The following is a 13573-nucleotide window of genomic DNA, read 5'->3' as shown; positions in this document are numbered from 1 at the left end:
ATCTTAGCTTCAAACCATATCATAAGTTAAATATAAGCCATTCTTTTCTCATTGCATTAGGTTGATTTAAGAAGAATATGAGATATTTCTTACAGCAGACAATCTAAGTTCATTTTCCCAATGAGCAAACAGAATGAAATTCTTTTGTCAACCTAGACTAAGTGACATTTTTATGGTCATCATACATTATTTGACTTGTGTTCCTTTGTTCCAATATTAAATATCACTCTCCATTACTTAGTATAAAACAGACATTGGCTTTGTTTAGCCTGCAGTGTGGCAAATTAATAGAAAAGCAGGTTATCAATTCTCCTGACAGGTGTCTCCCTCCCAAGGGAAGCAGGGTACTTGTCAAAGTATATAATTCAAATTTGTTTTTTATTTCCCTTTGAAATCACTATCTCCTTAATTTAAAGCAATTATTTCAATGACTGTTTGTCAGTTCCTTTTGCCTATTGATATAGCTCAGTGACATTTGCTAGGTCCAAAATTACTGCCCTGCATATTTCCAGCATATGTTTTTCTGACCCCATTCTGTCCTGCCACACACTTCCAATGGCTTCCCAGCAATGTATAAGAACTGAAAAGACAAGTATATGGTTGATCGGAGCACACATGGGCTCTAAAGATACAAAATTTGACTTTTTTCCCCTCAAAAATGAATCTATTATTTTTTCACATTTATTTTACAATTATGGAAGAGAGAGCCTAACTAATGATGTAATTTAATATTGAAACAGAAAGGCAACAGATAGCCAATTTTCAAGAAGGGAAAGGAAAGTCTTGAACAAATCCAAGGTGTAACTGGTATAATCTAGCACACACATTCACTAAAACCATACCAGCCGGCTTTCAAACTATTCTTTACCTAAAACATAATGTATCTGAAGTAAAACTGTAACACCTAATAATAATATTTTATTTTTTTCTAATGAGATCACCTCAAACGCGCACACACACACACACACACACACACACACACACACACACACACACACACACACACTTTGGTAACAGTCCTTTGAACATAATTTTATTCATCATGGGAAAATGTTATCATGACAGATTTTCTTCTGTTATTCTTGGTACATTATGCACAGGTCTATAAATATCAAGTCTATATTTTAAGGCAATGTATTTTTTTCGAAATGTTTAGCCTACCTGACTAAGCAAGATGGGGAAAATGTAGGCTGTAGAACTACCTACTTTTCCAGACAGCTGCCAACCTTACTGCCATACTCCCTTTCCTGGTGTCTCCATTTTCATGGTGCCCTGAATCTAGTTCCCTGAATGAGAAGTACCAAGACACGTGCAGGACAGAGACCGTTAGATTTCATCAGTAGTGTCAACGTTCATCTTAATCACTTGCTAATTCACTCAATAAACTTATATACCAATTACTATTCTGTACCATATCCATCACATGCCTACTAGCAAATCTCAAATCACAGAAACGGACAACATCCATCTGAACTTCATTTTCTTCCTACAGCCACTACCTCCTCAGAAGTGTCTACTCCTAAACTTGTTGTTCTTCCCTAGAGCTCAGCCCAAACTCCATGGTCCTTACTTTACTTATCAGTACTTCTAGCTAATTAGGGATCATGCTTACTTAGCTTGACTGTCTATCTTCTGTCTTCTCTTACCCCATAGTTAGGATTCTCCCATTTTCTCTTTTTGTACAAATCTAAAACCATATTTCAATACTAAGGAAAATGTGCCTATTCCTAAGTACATCTATCTGTCACACTGCCATTGAGCACCAGTTCCCTCTTGTAATTTTGATAAGACCCACAATATATATCCTATATAGGCCTATATATCCTAGAGAGTCAGGCATCCCAATAGTTCAGCACATGATGTGCTATGGCTGAGATATAATTTGGTCCTGTTTTGGACACTTGACTATGGTGGTGTCAGTGTTGAGAGGTATACCTCTGGGCAGATGTGCAGGACTCTGGAAGAGATCAGTGCTGTCTGGTGGGATTCCAGTTCTGATGGGCCTAGATTAGAATTCATGGTAGTTGGTTGGTGTGAATGATCTTGGCACCTCCGTGGGTCCCTCTTCTGGGCATGCTGCTCTTGGCTCCCACACATGCTCTCACAATGTGGTTCCATCTGCCATGCCTTCTGGTCCTCTAGACAGCCAGAAACTAAACAGATGGAACTATTCAATCTTGGACTTTCAACTGGGATAACTATGTGTCAAATAAACATCTTGTCTTTATAAAGTACACAGTTTGAGGTATTTTGTTCTAGCAACAGAAAATAGACTAAAACATTATGATATATCAAGTCTTCTTAGACTTCTCCAAAGTAGAATCTCCACCCAATTCCAGAGCCAATGGATTACCAATATTGACAGCAAGAAACTGTAGAGTGGAAGAAGCCTGGCACCCAAAATCAGCTCCACCTGGGTTTGAGTATGAGTATTTTGCATAATTGCAATTCAGTTTTTAAAAGTTTATAAATACTAAATTTTGTGGCTTTTTGGTAAAAGTTAAATATTGTAGTCTCTAACTTGAAAAAAATTGATACTACTATGGGCAATGTATAAGTTCTTAGGGTTTATCCAGGACTCACTGGATTGAAGCTATTTATTATGTCACTGTAACCTAGCACCCTAGTGAAAAGGTCCTTACAAGATCCCTATTCTATAATCTTAGATATGGCGTGCCCTAAGAGCTCCTGGTACATGGCAATGGCTATCACATGGTGAAAATAAAGAAAAAGGGGAAAGAAATCAGTGTCAATATTTAGCAGACATAACAAAACTACATGTTCTGTTTTACTGCTCTAACCAAAAAAAAAAGTAATAGTAAGGGGCTGGAGCAATGAGTCATAGGTGAAGAACTCTAGCTGCTTTTCCAGAGGACCAGATTCAGTTCCAGCACCCACATGGAGGCTCACAACCAATCCCACGGGATTCAATGATATTTTTATGGCCTCTGCAGGTACCAGGGAAACAGGTGTTATACAGACATACATATAGACAAAACACCCATACACATGAAAAATTAAGTTTAAAAATGAGACTTAAACATGAGGTAGGCATTTGACAATTCTGCAAAAGGTTTTACTTGAGGGGGGGATGCTTTCTCTTGAGGGAGGGACATGAACTGTTGTCAAACAAGACCAAGTGTTTGTTGTATTAATTATAAAACAGAATAAGTGAGTTAAAACTCGGAAATTTGCATCATGTAGTCACAGGCAAAAACCCTGATATTTTTCTTGGCAATTAGTTGGGAAAGATGATGACTTCTGGAGACTACTGAAATCTCAACTCCAAGACCATGCACTTTGGATGAATGACTTCATTGTACAGTGCCAGAAATTATACATTTAAGTGTAAAGAGTGATCATGAGAGAATGTCTCTTGAGTCATGTTAATAAATGTCTGAATTAGGATAATTGCAACGGCAGACTTCCTGAAATGGTCTCTCAGAAATGGTTGTCAGTAATCCTTGAAACCTGATACAGACTTACTTTAAAACAGAAATGACTTGCATGGGCCAAACATAATCATATCAGACTTAGTAGCAGAGAATTTCCTTGGGCTGGTGGCAGAAGTGAAAGTCTGAAGTTCTGAACATACACACGACTCAAGAATGCTATTGATGATTTGAAATTGGCAAGTGAGTAGGAATGTAGGCAGTTTGGTAAAACCCCTAGCTGACAGCCAGCACAAAGCTTGAGGCCTCAGATCTGAAGTAACAAGAAATGGGATTTGTTAACAACATTAGAGCTTGAAAATTCACTCTTTCCATAAGCCTGCAAGTAGAAACCTGGCCAAATCAACATCTTGATTTTGGCCTTAAGAAGGCCATGAGCAGAGATCTCAGCCAATTCCCCTCAGATTTCTATGCTACGATTGTGAGATAAAAAACGATAGCTGTTGTTTGAATTGCCATGTTTTGATTTTTTGTACATCAATAAAGAATATGAATATGTAGTTTCTGAGTGTTGTAAAAAAGAAAAGATACAAGATTCAATGTTTTATATTATCTAGTAGATATTAGAAAGGATGCTCTCTCTCTCTCTCTCTCTCTCTCTCTCTCTCTCTCTCTCTTGTGTGTGTGTGTGTGTGTGTGTGTGTGTGTGTGTGTGTGTGTTTCTAATTTTCTAATTTCCTGGGAGGATGAGGTAACAAGGCTGTTTTCTCTGTCCATAGTGGTAATCATGAAAAGATCTAAACTTCCCCTATAAAAGTAGTTGTTTTGCTTTCAGTAAAGTAGGATGTAGTCTTTGATGTGTTTTGTGGTTTTAGTGTTCAGTTTCTAAAGTTAAGCTAATGGAGTCTGGAGCCTAAACTACAAGGTCTAACATCACCTATCTGTCTTTAGTTGCTGTACTAAAAATAGATTATAGTAGGCATGGTGTGTTGATAATAGGTATATATTTTTTCTTTAGAAATTATGTATTTTAGTGACTTCCCAAGTAGAAACAGAATCCAACCTACTGGGAATGAATTGTGTCCAGAGTTTCTGCAGAAGGCTTCTAAACTATAGGAGAGGATTCAAAGGAAACAGAACAAATCATACAATACAAAAAGGTGATTCTAATCCCTCTCTGCATAATATAAGAAATTAAAACTGTAGGTTGGTAAAGACTGAGAAACAATGTCAGTGATACAGCCAGATGACACAAGGCCTGAAAGCCAAAGGAAAACTAGCTTCTGACATTATTTAAAGGAAACATTCTTGCCATAGTATGTCCGAAGGACTGTGAGAGAACCAGGATGGGGTGGACATAAACAATGAGACTACCCACAGCAGTCCACTGAAATGATGCTGACTTGATGTGCTGTTTAACATGGAAGAACTATACATACTCAAGATATTGAAGATATCTTGTTTTGCCAAAGCTAGTTCCACTTTTCCTCTCCTTCCACCATGTTGGTGGAGGACATACTGAAATGGAGAGAGACTAGAAGAGAAGACAGGACAAAGTGACATGCCTGCCTCAAGGCATAATAAAAGCTGGGGCTAATTAACGTGATGGATACTGTTTTCAAGCCTTTCTAAACCTTTCTATCTCCACAGCGGGAACCAGCTGCTATTAAGTGTCGCCTTCCTCCCTTTTGGGAGTCAACTCAATGAAGACTTGCTCATACACCTCACTGGCAATGGATTTTCAGTGCCAAGGTCACAGTTTTAGCTCCTCTAACAACTGACCACATTCAATACATTGAAAACCCATATAAGAATGTTGTTATCCTGAGATAAGGATGCTATTTTCTAGTTGTTTTTTTTTTTCAATATGAAATGTGTTCCTTCTTCTTACTCCATACCTGTGTCTGTGTTATGGCAGAAGAAATTCTTCCATGGCCTCCATGGTGTTCAATCAGGATGCTTGTAGCATTACTACTGCCTCCTGAAAGGCAGCTCGGCATTCCAGTGCCCAGGCATTTCGGGCGGCCCAGGTTCATTAGTTTTAAACATATTCCTTAGATAAACAGTTAAACAAACATTAAAAAGCAATGTTCCAACCTACAGTTTTGAAGTTCCAAACCTATTCTTTGAGGCACTATTCTTTCCTTATAAATATTCTTAGTATGTTTTTAAACATATACATTTATATTATTACACATGAGTAAAATAAGCTACATACAGCATGAAGAACCACAATACAATCAGGAATTATATAAATGTTACATTCATAGCGATTTGGCCATTTTGCCATTTGGCATTAATAGAAAGTGTGTAGTCCTCTTAGTTTTAATAATGTTAGCTCACTAAGATGCAATACAGCTTAATGGCATTTAAAACTCTACCAGTTCACAAATTTGTCAAATAGTTTGAGTCTGGAAACAACTAAAAAGTTACTCCATATAAGCTAGTATTTAACTATCCTCGTGTGTTGATATTCCCATATTAATACTTTCTAAGATAGGTAGGGAGGCATACAGTTAAAATTTCACCACTGGGCATGCTGAGACCAAAAATCAGCACCTGCTCTAGGACAGCCTGAGCTACAGAAGAAGGTCCTATCATAATAACTCAGAACAAACATAAAGATCACATAAAGCTATTTCTCCCAATTTTGTTTTACAATGAAGATACAGAGTCATCTGGCAATCCAGGACATAGTCACCTGTTTCCTTCAGTAGACCCTCATGAGCAATGACAGCACTTAGCTAGTTGGAACAAACAGAAAAGGAGACAAGAGGGAGGGAGGCAGAAACATGTCAAGAGAAGTACAATTCATTTCTCATTAATGATCCTCTTCTTAAAAAACACAGAAGGAGGGAAACTGGCGTCTGGCAGAAGGTCAGAGACAAAGAGTGGAAATCTCGGCCCTCGACATCCTCCGCTCACCATTCAGCATTAGGGGGTCCTGAACACAAGTAGCCACAACTTTGGCCAGAGAGTATGGACCCACTGCTTCCACAAGCAATAAAGAAAATATTCAAAAATGTTTTCTTGAACCCTTTGTGAAATCCCACTTTCTGTGTAACCACAGGCTATGTTCTATGACATCACATCAGATAAAATACGGTTGCTAAAATGCATGAGAGAAAATGAAAAGAAAGCTTCTACATTTTTCTAAATTTAACCTAATCCTCACTGAATGGACTTCAACTTTACTGAGTTAGCAGAAGTTTTTCTTCTAGCTATAATTGTTTCCTATCACTTCTTGTGGGCATCATCTCAATCATTTGACTCTCTTAGTATTCCAGGTAGAGCATTTGAAGAGATTTGATAATGTCCCTGAAAACCTGGACTCACCTTCCATTATGAACAATTGCATAAGAAAGATTATTAGTAGTAAAGTCTCAAATATTAATCATTTTCTTAGCACACAGGACAAAGAACAATCCTTGTTGATTAAAGGGATGATAACGGGTATATTTTTATTCATTTCCATAGAGAGAAGTGACGAGGTACTATAGCTCTGTGTGCCATGGATGTACTTGCTCCCTCTAACCCTTAGACTTTTCTATTAGAATTTTGAGAAGAGCAGCAGTAATCAGTCAGCACAGGCCTGGCCACGTCTGTCTTCTATTGTGTGGAGATAGGCAAAGAAGGAAAATGGTGAATTTTTTTTTAAATATACGGGAAGCAAATCCTACAATCTCCAAGTTGTCACTGTGAAAAATAGGTGTGCGTTGCAAGAACTGACCCTTTCAGGCTTCATGAAAAAGCACTTGTTCTTCTGTCAAGTCACATAGCTATTAACAAAAGATCCTAATAAATCAGAAAGCATCACAGCCAGGGAGAGCTTTAGCTCAGACAATTCCAAGTATTATGAGTGAGTGATAAGAGATGAGGTGTTTCGGCAAAATGACAACTTGTTATGTTGGCTTACAGAGAATGTCTAAATCTCCTCAGTCTCAAAATGACAATCTCTCATCACACATTTCTTCTCAGTAAAATAGCACAGCAAGGACAATTTGGCAGAGAAGAGCAGAAATGGCAGGCATGAGGCCAGCCAACATTACCCTTGGTCAGATTAAGATACAATGCTACAAATTATGCATTTTAAGATTTGTTACAGTGGGTTCTTTGGCGATGGCCCAGCGGGTAAAGGTGCTTACACTGAATGCAGGAGAACTATATGTAGTGTTCTTAGTACCAAAGAAAAGCTGGGCATGGCTGTCCATGCTGGTTACTCTCAGAAACAGAGACAGAAAGATTGGTGTGCTCTCTAGCTAACCATCCAGTGAAACAGTCAGCTCATGGTGGTGAGACTCTGTCTCAAGGCAATAGGGCAGTGAACAATAGAGAAATCTCATGTTTTGCTGTGTCCTTTGAGTCTTGCACACACACACACACACACACACACACACACACACACACACACACCACAACACCACGCACAGACATGCACATGACATGCATATTGCTTTAAGAATTGTTTTCAGTGTTATTCTCAATTAGAAATTTATTGTCTTAGGGTTTCTACTGCTGTGAAGACATCATGACTATGGCAACTCTTATAAAGGGAAACATTTAATTGGGGACGAGACACAATTCAGAGGTAGAGTCCACTAGTGCTATGGTGAGAAGCGTGGCACATGTAGGCAGACGTGGTGCTGGAGAGGTAGCAGAGAGTTCTCTATCTGGATCCACAGGCACCAGAAAGAGACAACGACACTGGGCCTGGTTTAAGCATCTGAAAACTCAGTTTGCTCCCAATGACATACTTTCTTTAACAAGGCCACATCTACTTGAGCAAAGCCACACTTCTTAATAGTGCCACTCCCTGGGGACAAAGCATTCAACACACACAAGTCTATGGAGGCCATTCCTTTTCAAACCACCACACTCACTGGCTGTAGGAAAGTTACTATTAACCCAAGCTCTCCCCTTAAATAAACGCATATTTTAAAATGGCTAGGGAGCAAGAAATTTGTCTTTAGTATTAAATTTAATTCTAGATTTATAAGTACTAAATGTATATAAAATTGAAATGTAAATAATATATTCCAATCTGCATTTATAAAGACAAGAGTTGTACTGTGTCGCAGCATGTCCTTCTCTTGAAGTCAGGTATAGCAATACTGTATTGGCTTATACATATGACTTTTACACATGAAGGATGATACTTTTTTCTGTATTGGTTTTTATTAATGATCTATAAATATAAGATATATTATGTACTATAACTCTTAGTAACATATATATTTTTTTTCTCCATTAGGTTTTTGTTTTGACTTATTAAACTTTATTCTCAATCAATTTCTCTTTTTGAGTAGGACTATTATATACCTATATATAACAATAACTACATATATATTTCTGTATCCCGATGTATATTTCTATGTATTGTGTATGTGTGTTCTTGTTCCCTAAAACCTGCTGTAGCCCAGGGGTCAATGAATTAGAGTTATAGAATTGCGATTGCTTCTTAGACTCTCAATCTTAATCTTTTTTTCACCAAGTGTGACAATGATTGATAAGTACACTTTTGTCTTCTGGGAATAGCTGTTTTTCATGTATTTCAAAAAAATAGAAGAGAGTATTATGAAAATTATAAAAATTAGGTCATATAAATAGTTGTACATTACTGTTATTTCTTTAAATACTTATTTGCATTATAAATTTCAATTGTACAAGTGTATTAATGTACATTTGATATAAAAATGTAATCATTGCTGCTGTAATACAGAAGAACAGATACTGGTCTAATCTGTATATACATAGTCACCCATTAGAAACGTACGATGATATTTTAGTTTTAAATTACAATACACTAAACATTTTATCTCCATATTCCCTTTTTCTCATTTTGCAGTTTGCTTTGAAAAATCATTAAATGTTGGTACAAATAAATCTATCTCATCTGGTAATATAATGCATATTCTTCCAGAACATAAATCATACACATTTTACTAATCTCGTTTTATTACTGGTAGGTGCCTCTGGATGACAAATATCTGCTGCTGTAAAGAGTAATATAAGCAATATTCTCAATGATACCTTGTCTATGTATACAGATGTTTAATTCTGGACTTTATTTATAAAGGTGAATTTTCATATGCCGATTTATTTGAAAACTTACACAGTCTTATAGATGACAAATAAGTGCATATTTGCTGCACACAGTTTTCATTTCACAAACATGGTAAGTTCATTTGTTTCTAACCTCACAGGTACAAAATAAGCAATTCAGTATTGAAATCTCCTTCATAGTAGTCAGTGACTCATATGAATATTGTTAATGGACTATCACTTCCTTTTTAGAGGCTATACATTCAACTAACCACAGATGTCCCATTTTATACTGCTGTTTGAGATCCTTCTGGTATCTGAAGCATTCATATTCTGTTCTAGGGCCTAAACTGACAGCATGAGTCATTATCCAAAGTAGAGCACATCTAAGAGTCATGGTGTGTATCACAGGAACAAGAGAGATGCATGTGAGGTGCCTATTCAAGCAGTTTGTTCACACAAATAGTCTGTATTACTACTAAATTCTACTTTCTTGAATGTTGGAGATACTGGTCATATACACATAAGTATGCTCTTTATATTTCACCTTACGTATCAGTTTCAGTTTTTCTATTGGTTTGTTTTTCTAATTAAAATTTTTGGCATATTTTTATAGGATCTTAGTCATTCTATCAGCTTTACATGGCATTTAGTTTGCTTCTATAGCATGTATAAGCTAAATTTATGATATGTCAACATCAACCACATATTTGTACAGAAAGAGATAAAGCCAGATAGCAACATCAGTAGAATCTGCATGGAGTTCAAAAACTCATGAAGACTAAACACACTTTTGAATGAAACTTGGGCTAAGGAATAAAATTGAAGATTCCTAGACTAGAACGAAAATGAACTCACAGCATACCAAAGTCTATGGGGTATAATGAAGGTGCTCATAAGCACTAAGTTCCCACGTTCAAAATTTAGAGATTTAACTTAATGATGCTCTTAAGGTTCTTAGATAAACAAGAACAAACAACAGCCCAAAGTAGTAGATGGAAAGAGATGAATCAGTACTGAAATTAATAAAAGAGAAATTAAGGAAAATGCAGGTAATTAATGAAATGAAGAATTGGTTCTTTGAAAAAAAGTAACAAGAATGATAAGCATTTGGTCAAATCAACTAAGAGAAAATTTCTGAATTACTAACATTAGAAATGAAAAGGGAGACATTATAACAGGCACTGAAAAAAAGTGAATCAAGAAGAATATTACATTAAACTCAAAATTCCAGAAGAGATATATGAGCTCATAGATGCATATGACCTATCAAAGTTAAATAAGACCCATAACAATCAATGAAATAGAAGCAGTAATTAAAAATCTACAAAGCATAAAACATAAGATTCAAGTGGATTCAGTACAGAATTCTAATAGATATTCAAATAAAAACTAACACTAAAATTATTTAAATCATTCCATATAACAAAAAAGAAAAATACACAAATAAGGCCCAACAAATAAAAAAAAAAACTGCAGGCTACATCTATATATCTAAAAATTGAAACAAACCATGCCAATAAAATACTGGCAAAGACAATTCAAGAACACATGAAAACCATCATCCACTAAGATCAAGTAGACTTGATGTCAAAGACAAAAGAAAGTTTGAATTAATAAATGTAATGTACAATATATAGACACAAGTCCAGAAACCACATGTCATTTCAATAGAAGCAGGAAAAGCCTTTGAAAAAAAATCCAACATCTCTTCATGACTAAATTCCTGGAGACTTTGATATAGGGGATACATATCAACATAAAGAAAATTAATGTACAACCAGCCCAGCCAAGATCATGCTAGTGGAGTCAATTTAAATGTATTTCCATTAAAATCAAAGACAGGAAAAGGATGCTCATTCTTTATACTCCTGTTCAGATTAGTACTTGACCTCTTAGCTAGGGTAAGAAGGCAAGAGAAGTAGATAAGGAAGATACAGAAAAGAAGAATGAAGTCAAAATATCCATTCTTGAAGATGGCATGATTCTATACATAAAAGTCTTTTAGTATTTCACTAAGACAATTCTACAACAGATAAATGCATTCAACAGAGAAGCAGGAAAAAACTAGTCTTCACATATAAAAAGGATAACAATATGGAGAAAGAATTTAAAAAAATCCTATTCAAAATAGTCTTTAAAATATCTTAGAATAAATATAACAAAGAAAATCATATATTTGTATAATGAAAACTTTAAGATACAAAGAAAAATAAAAGAAGACAGGAGAAGGCAAAGACCTTTAATTCTCATGATTTGATAATATTAATATTATTATAACAACAACAATGACAAAATCAATCTACAGATTTAAGTTCAATTCTCATCAAAAATTCCATTGCAATTCTTCATAGAACTGGAAAAAGGATCTTAAATTTCATGTGAAAACACAAAAGACAAAGAAGCATCACATCCAATTGAGCAATAGAACACTGTTGGAGGCATGACTATTCCTGGTAAATAACCATCTACTTAGAAATGAAATAAAAATGCCATTGCTCAAAGCCACCTTTACTCTGAAGATACTTTTCAGTTCTGAGAAGGTACAGGAGTAGGTATTTAGGAGCCTTCCAAGAAAAAGGCTATCCTTAAGAAACCAAGCAATAAGTAGCTTATGGTAGAAGTCTCAGAGGACACGGCTGGGCTAACCTATAGGCGAGAATGTCACAGAATTGGAAGCCCTCAAACTAAGCAACAGGCCTCTGAGAGAAGGCAGAGGTTTTCTACAAATGCCTAAAGCTAAATTTAAATTTAAGAACCCACCAGAAGGGAGGGATTCCCAAATACACTTGAGTTTTACTGAAAACCGAAGGTTGGTAAACCATGAGAAGTAAGGCTCCCAGGCAGCCAAAGACTCTTCCAGCATAACCCCTACTAAGTCTCAAGCAGTTGCTGCCCAGGGTTATCTGGGCCAGGCAGGACTACATTTCAGAACCTAATAAAGGAGAGGCTTCCTAAACTATGTACACATATAAAGGAGAGCTGAATGAGATCCCTAGATAAGGGGGTGGGGTGGGATCAAGCAGATAGTGCCCCAACTGGAAATCTCTCAACACCAAATGAAGTTTCAGAAGCAGCAATGTGTTACATCTAATTGAATTGTCAGCAAGGGGCCCCAGATGAACCCCCAAACAGTTCAGCATGTTGCAAAGGCTAGAGGTTGTTCTCAACAATCTGATGGAAGGGCCCTAAGGCTGGAAATACCTATGCCACTCGCTGAACGCAGAGAAGTTGAGCTGGGGCCTACCTAGAGCATTCCCTCCTAGTGGCTAATGTTCTGCATACCAGAAGATACTCTGCATGGCATCAAAGAAGAAACGTAAATAACCCAGCTATCTGTCTCTGTCTGTCTGTGTCCATTTGTTCATCTATATATCAATTTATCTATCATCTATCTACCTGTCTATCATCTAGCAATCAATTATCTATCATCTATCTACCTAGCATCATTTATTCTCTATCTACCTATCTATCATCTATCTATCAATCTATCATCTGTTAATCTATCATCTATTTATATCTATCTATCTATCTATCTATCTATCTATCTATCTATCTATCTATCTATCTATTATTTTACCCTGCAGGTCTTTCGCATATATATTATAGCTTCTAGAGTTGTGTTTTTATGAAATTTTTGAGTGTCCTAAGGTGTGGAGCTTTGTGTCTACAACTACTTCTTATGTTTTTGTTTGTTTGTTTGTTGTTTTTGGAGACAGAGTTTTTTTTGTGTGTATAGATTTGGCTCTCCTGGACTCATATAGAGCTGGCTTCAAACTCACAGAGATCTGCTCGTCTCTGCCTGATTGAGTGCTGAGATTACAAGGATGTGCCACTGTGCTCAGATTTTTATGCCTTTTACTGGCCTCTTTCTCTTCTGTTTGTTTTGTTCTATTCTGATGTGTTTGTTTTGCCTTATTTTATTATATTTTATATTATTATTACCCCTTAGATGATTTTTGATTTTCTAAAGAGAGACAGAAATGGGAGTGGATTCGGGCAGGAGGGCAGGTGGAAGGAGGTGAGAGGAGCAGAGTGTGGGGAAACATTAATCAGAATATGTTGTATAAAAATCTATTTTTAAGAAAAAAACTATAGTCCTATTAAAGGAGTAAGATTTCTTGGCTATATTAAAGAAA

This window comes from Acomys minous (genome assembly GCF_964271855.1).
Source record: "Acomys minous genome assembly, chromosome: 4".
NCBI lineage: Eukaryota > Metazoa > Chordata > Mammalia > Rodentia > Muridae > Acomys > Acomys minous.
This window is presented reverse-complemented; position numbering follows the sequence as displayed.